The sequence below is a fragment of the Sinocyclocheilus anshuiensis genome, unplaced genomic scaffold (assembly GCF_001515605.1).
Source record: "Sinocyclocheilus anshuiensis isolate Anshui unplaced genomic scaffold, SAMN03320099.WGS_v1.1 scaffold9, whole genome shotgun sequence".
NCBI classification, from domain to species: domain Eukaryota; kingdom Metazoa; phylum Chordata; class Actinopteri; order Cypriniformes; family Cyprinidae; genus Sinocyclocheilus; species Sinocyclocheilus anshuiensis.
The window spans coordinates 1223614-1230472 of record NW_015540887.1 but is presented as its reverse complement, the minus strand read 5'-3'; the positions used below and the strand labels follow the sequence as shown (position 1 = coordinate 1230472).

General features: G+C 39.2%; 1 protein-coding gene across 5 annotated transcripts in view; it reads right to left on the bottom strand.

Annotated features, from left to right (window-relative positions):
• Positions 1-1095, bottom strand: part of LOC107688722 (beta-galactoside alpha-2,6-sialyltransferase 2-like) — an 83365-nt gene extending 82270 nt beyond the window's left edge. For all 5 annotated transcript variants that reach the window (XM_016486464.1, XM_016486459.1, XM_016486462.1 and 2 more), the window contains exon 1: positions 856-1095. The gene's annotated coding sequence lies outside the window, so the exon portion shown is untranslated. The remainder of the gene's footprint in view (positions 1-855) is intronic.
• Positions 1096-6859: the final 5764 nt, after the last annotated feature.

Genomic DNA, 6859 nt, shown 5'->3' with positions numbered 1-6859 from the left:
GGCACAGGTAAATATGACATTTATTATAATGGGTTTATGTGAAGATTGTTTTAAGTTCACTTAAATTAGAAGTTATCTTTTTAAAGTCTAATAAATGTTCAAATTGATAGGTCTCAATTATACAATAACAAAGAGTGAAAAATTGAAGGGGGTCTGAATACTTTCCGTACCCACTGTATATATACACACACACACTTTTATTTTATAACCTAGAAAGCAACACTTGCTTTCAATTAGGTCTCCAACAAAACCTAACAAAGGACATTTTCAGCATGTATCTATCATACATGCATGCATATATGTAGCAACTAACAATACTGAAGTCTGGAAGTGAGCCTATATTTAAAACTTCCAGCACATGTCCTCCCCAGTCTGCTCACCTGGCAGATAAAGGGGTTTTGCATATCCTGTAGATAGCATCAGACTGCACTTGAGGGCTGCCGTGAGGTATTTAATAGAACTTCAGCATGCATAGCAAACGAAGCGCCAGTGAACACAGAGGGGAAGGTTTATAAAGCACATTAACGCAACACTGCCTGTGTTTTGAACGCGAACACAGGGGCTTAAAAGCAAAAGCCCTCAGAATCTCAGATGTTGTGCAGCCATCACTGCAAAACTGTACAGCTGGATCACGGGCTCAATCTCATATCGCGTCTCTTTCTTACGTTGTGTCCACATTGGCGACAGAACAGCGTGGAGTAAATGACGGCGGGCATGCATGTGGCGCAATTAAAAACAATAATGCAAAAAAAAATAAACCTATCCTAATAACATGTCCATCATATACTAATCGGGTTATTATATCTTGCATTCAGAAATCGCTGCTAATATAACGGAGTGAGGCGCGCGGCTTACCTGAGAAATCAGCCCGCGTTCATTGTTCTGTTAAACCGGTAATATATTCCTCTCGATCCTTTCCAGCCGCTATTGTTTGCGTGCTTTGATAAAGACAGAGCTGGAGGCGTGCTGCGGGATTGGTGGCGCTGCTCCAGCGGTAACGGAGGACCGTGTTGTCGGTGTCTTTGATTCCTCCAGCTCTCGTTGTGTTTTATCAGATGAGTTTTGTGGAGGGGGCGGAGCTTCGGAGCTGCTTCTTTAAACAGAGCGCTTGATTGACAGTTAGCGGCGCTCTAACCATCTCAGCCGTTCTATTGGATTAGCTAGGTTTTAAGATGATATGGCGAATATCGTACAGACGTGTAGAAGAGCTTTAGAGCTGCCATGACTAGTCTAGTAGCATGTTTTGCTTTGATCAGTAGTACTGGTCTTTTACGCTTTTCAAATGAACAGCTCATATGCAAGAAAGCATTTACGCTAGCGCCTGCCATGAGTGATTTTTTTAATACATTTTTGTTTAGTGTTTTTTTTTCCTCCATATGGTGGTCTGAGTACGGTTCGCTTTCGGCTAAACTAAGGTACGGTTCGCTAAAAACGTGCATTGTGAACACAAATCGGCCCGGGCTCACTTGATTTTTCCATTTGCGAATTCCAATGTAGTTTGGCCATCAGATGTTTCCGTACAAATCAGCTGTTCATAGTGGCTGCTTCTTCTGGCAGATCTCTATAAATTGTTCGCTCACAACGTACACTCGTTTATTTTAATTTCAACCGCTTCCAAACTGTGTAAGAGAGATACAACTGCGCGCCTTGCCAGTTTAAACTTTTTGATATAGGCTACGAGCGCGAGGCTACCAAACCAAAGAGTCCTCTTTCAGGAACTGCGATAGTGTGAACACAAAGAAAACGTCTCAGGTTACGTTCGAAGTTCCCATGAAAGGGAACGTCTCAGGTTATTTATGTAACCATGGTTCCCTGAGTAGGGCACGAGACACTGCGTCCTCTAGGTTTCCCAAAACGACCCCTAGAGGACGCAGTTCGAAGTTCCCATTGGTCCACTTAAAGGGGTCTGGGTTCAGTTCTTTTAAAGAGGACTCAAGTGTGAAAACTTGGATTGATGTTTTGACTAACCTACTAAAGCACATGTAGAGTATGTAGCCTATAATTTTGATATATCATTTAAAGTTAATATTTTATGTACTAAACTGCAACTCCTTCTTTACAAATATGCAATTACAAATATATTAAAATAATTGACATACACATTCCAAAAGAATGACAATAACTAATATTTTAGTTTACCATAAAATGCTTGTCAGTATACGACAGTGCACTTTAACCACATTTCAAAGACAATAAAAGTGATTCTGGAGGTAAACTTTGCAGAAAAGTATATCTGCAATAATAACACTTTTTTAAATTAGTTCTTTTTCACAAGGTATATGAGTGTAGTAGTCTCTTTAAGTAATGCAATCCACATAGCCTATCATCTTAAAAAAAAAAAAAAAAAATGCAATCAAATTTTTTTTTGAGGGAACTCGTAGTGAATCAGCCTTCTAAGTTAGCCTACAAACTGACCTCATAGCACTGCGGCTCTATACCAGCAGTAATACAGTCCAAGAAGAGTAGTGTGAATGCTGATCATTGCTGGGTAGAAATACTGACAACCTGAAACAACATCATGAAGATGTGTGCCAAAGTACTCCTGGTATTTGGTGAAACGTTATCATAGATACATTAGATTACTTGTTTGTCATTTCCATCTTCATGTAAAGGCAGCCGTTTTTCAAGTACACCCACTTCCCTTGCAACAAAATGCTGATTACTGTTCCATGTAGCACTTGTCTGATTTTCAGACTAGTTTCACTCCATTCTCTTATAGACATTTAAGGCGGGACTAGCTAATTAGCTAATTATATTTCATTATTTCATAACAGTTATTTTATTAGGTCCTACCCATTTACAAAGCTTTGAAATTTGCAAGACTCTGTAATGCATGTGTTCAAAAACTGCTGTGTCATCTGAACTAACATTTTTCATGAAAAAAAAAATGCAGGATATGGCAGGAAGCTTCTGCTATATGATATGCTGTGGTGCAGCACAAGCTAACCTCCCCTATGTCTGCCTCTTAATTGTTTCATTACTAAATGTCAATAAGTAAATGTCTTGCCAGTCTGCGGTTATTCATTCATTTGTGTGCCATTACAGGTTATTGCTTCATTGGCAGCACAATTACATTGATGCAGTGAAATTCCAGCTTTGACTGCATGTGTTATTTGATTGGAAAGGTCATCGGCGAAGAGAGACCTAGATGACAATGCTGGTAGTGTTGATGATGGGGGAGAAAGGGTGTGCAATTGCTTCTCCAGGGTGATGAGAAAATTGAACCATTTGTATGGCATTGGCATTGAACACCTGTGTGGAAAAAAGAACAACAACAACAAAAAAGGTTGTGTAACCAGGTGCATTTGAGTATACACAGCTGAATTACTATATGTTATTCCAGTTATTTTATGTCATATTTATAACTAAGGCCAAACATGTATTTACGATACATTTACAATGCATCATTTGCTTAAACAGCACAACGTTAGCATGCTGCGATCTTGGGTTTCTTTTCCCATGAAATGCGTGAATGTTAAAGATACATAAAAGAACATAAAATGCAATGCAATGTTAGTCTCTTTTGGATAACCAAATGTGTAAATAATTCAATGATTCATTCACAAAAATTTGTCGCAGAATAAATAAACACTGAAATTTTGGTCTGTTCATCATGCAAGGTAATCCATACAAATTCAGTGGTTTAATCCAAGTTGCCTGATGCAATACAATCATTACAGTGATTCTACTGCTTCAGACAACTTGGATTACATTTGTTTGGATTATTTACAAGGCAAGTCAGTTTTATTTGTAGCCTATAGTGCTTTTCACAATACACATTGTTTCAAAGGAAATTTAGAGAATATCATGGTGCATGGTTGTAATAATTAACGGAAACCATCATTACTTAGAGTAAAATAAACTTTCCTTAGCTATTTTGCAAAGCAGGACTTTGCAAATGATTGGAAAGGTCTCCTGGGGCACCATAATATCAATAGCAGGTGCTCCAGTTCCCATACATTGTGGGGTGGTGGTGATGTAGCGCAAACCTGCTTTTCGATTGGGTTCATGTCAGGTGAATTTGGAGGCCAAAGCATTAACAAAAATTCACCATCATGTTCCTCAAACCACTCCTTGACAGTTCTGGCAGTATGGCATGTCACATTATGCTGTTGGCAATGGCCATCACTGGCAAGGAACACAGTTGCCATGAATGGGTGCCCTTGGTGCACAATACTCACTACAACAGCATGTGAACAACCCACAAGGCTGTGCCATGCCATCACAATTTATCCTTTATCAAGCTCAGCTTTCCCATTCTGATACTTTTAAACACTCTACTGACCGAAAGCTGGTCCTCGAGTTATACTGCTGGTCCATATATACTGCTCTGTGAACTGCATCTGCAGTACAGCTCAGTTGCCAGGTGCACTCTAGGCCAGTGGTGGCCATAATGTAATGGCTCATTGGTGCATATAATATATGTAATCATATTTTGTTCCTTATAGTCGCATTTAGCAGATAAGACCTGGGCAATAATTTACTTTAATTGTTTGATGATGTTGACATTTAGTTTGTTTTTTACTTTCTGGTTTGTAGACCTTTAGTCTGTATTTCCATGTTTACTGTGTCCTAGCTTGCTAGTTTGTTGTCATGATGTCCTATTTTTCTTACTTGTGTCTTACTTGTGTTTAGTTCCTTATTATCTACTCTGTATTCAAGCCATTAGTTTGGTTCTGTTTATTGTCCAGTATTGTCTTTGTGTTAGCTGCAAAGTTGTTGCATTAGTTGCTCCTGCGGTCAAAGATTAGTTTTCAGTTTTTGTAAACAGCTGTTATAGATTCACCTCCCCTTGTCCTCTTCTTTTGCCTCAACTGATGTGACAGATAGTGATGTAAAATGCTCTTTATGTTCATTCTCGGAGCTTTACATTTTTTTTATTTGTGTTCCTTCAAGTCATTCAAGTTTGGGACGACATATGAATCAGTAAATAATAACAGATTTTTTATATTTTTTGCCCAAGCTACCCCTTTAAACCTTGTTTACTCATCAAACCCTTGGCTTCAATAAAGCCAAGTTTGAGTTTTCTGGGTTAAAACCAGGTCTAGACTCTTAGGCAGAACATTCAGCCCCCTTTAAAGGCATCTCTCCACCTTTTTTCCCTCCCTACCCGGTAATCCCTCATTAGTCAAAGCCTCCTCTCCTTTCCTCCTACTTTCCTCGCCTCTCACTGGGCTGACTTGTTAGTAGCAGAACAAAGTTATAGCTATTACTTCTGTATTTTCTGCCTCATTACCTTTCAAATCTATTGAGCTCCTGCATCGTGCATCTTTGAAATGTTACTGCTACCTATTTTTTTACTCTGTGCTCACATCAAAGATGAGGCGCTTTAAAGTCTCAGCACTTTTGGAGACAGCACATTATGTAGTGAGGGCCTGAAGTAATGAGACTTTTCCACTGGATGACCAACTGTTATTTATCAACACAAGCCATTTGTTCACTGCTGTGGTAAATGATCCTGCAGTCTAATGGCTTACTGTATGGTTTATTCTCTGTTCTCCATATGCTCTCATATCTGCATTAGCATAGACTCCGAACTTGGATCAAAGAATAAACATCAAGCAAGGGTACTTTCTCATTTTCCTTCTTTTGAATACCAGCATTATTGTGATCAGAATCACTTAGCGTCTTCATTATCATCACAGCCACCAGTAACTCTCCAATCAGCTTTATTATCATCATCATCCTTATAATCATCTGCAGAACAGTATATTCTGCATCTGTTTAATATTTCCATTCATTCTAGTGACTCACAGGAAGAAAAGATAGGCAATTCGCTGCTAATGTTTGCCTAACATCTGCCCAGTGCCCTGATTTATTTCGGTTTGTTGTGTTTAAGGATGATAATTAGGGCAGTTAGAGAGCTGAATGAGGACCGGTAACCATAGGGACAGAGAGATTGTGTCACTCTGGCTTTTTTGGCGAGCCACAAAAAAGACATTTTAGCCATTGAGACCCATCTGCTCTGATCAATGTCCTCTGATTGAATGTAATGTGGGTCAGTTCATTTCAAAGAGGCCTATTTTAACCCCTCAGAGTTGGGGGTTACTTTACTTATCTTCACATGCACATTCAAGCCTTTCGCCTGTGTGGAATCTGAAAAGCAGAATGAAAAGGTTTATTTCTCAAATTGTGTTCCAGGCACTGAAGCATATGTGATTTCTAAAGGCAACTTTCAAAGGTTATTGTAGCGTCCAAGAAGTGAAAATGTCAGCACCGCTAGAAACCTTTCGCTTTCAGCCTGTTTTTTTTTTTTTTTTGTCCCTTATTGCTGGCGGCTGTAAAAGTTGTTCAGACTGAGCCAAATGGTGTTGATGGTGTTGTGTATTGCCTTTAGAAAGCTCTCCTACAGTTAGCAGATCACCAGCTGAGCTCAGCCATCCCTTACAGCCTCCTACTGGGCCCCAACAGCCTCTTCCTGCTGTCCTGAGATGGAGCTATTTGGCAGAGCCAGCATAAACTGGTGCAGACAGCTCTCCTAACATAAACATGCAATGCCGGAACAGAAAGTGTTGCACACGCCACTGACATGAGCTCTCAGTTCTGAATAACTGCTTTTTATGTGGTGTTGCTTTGTCTGCCTACAAAGTGCTTACACAATCATTTGTTTTTTGATCCAACACATGGTCAGAGGGGGTGTCTAGGGATTGGACGAGAATAACTTGGAAAAATGATAACTTAAACTGAACCCCCTTGTGCTCTCATAGATTTGGACACAACTGACTGAATTTCTCATAATCATGAGACAATATATTTTTTCAAAAGACTAGTGCTTCAAGGCTTGATATTTATTTGTACTATTTAGTCTACAAATTGTGCCTGTAAAATTTTTTTTTTACAAAACATTTTAATTGTTTTC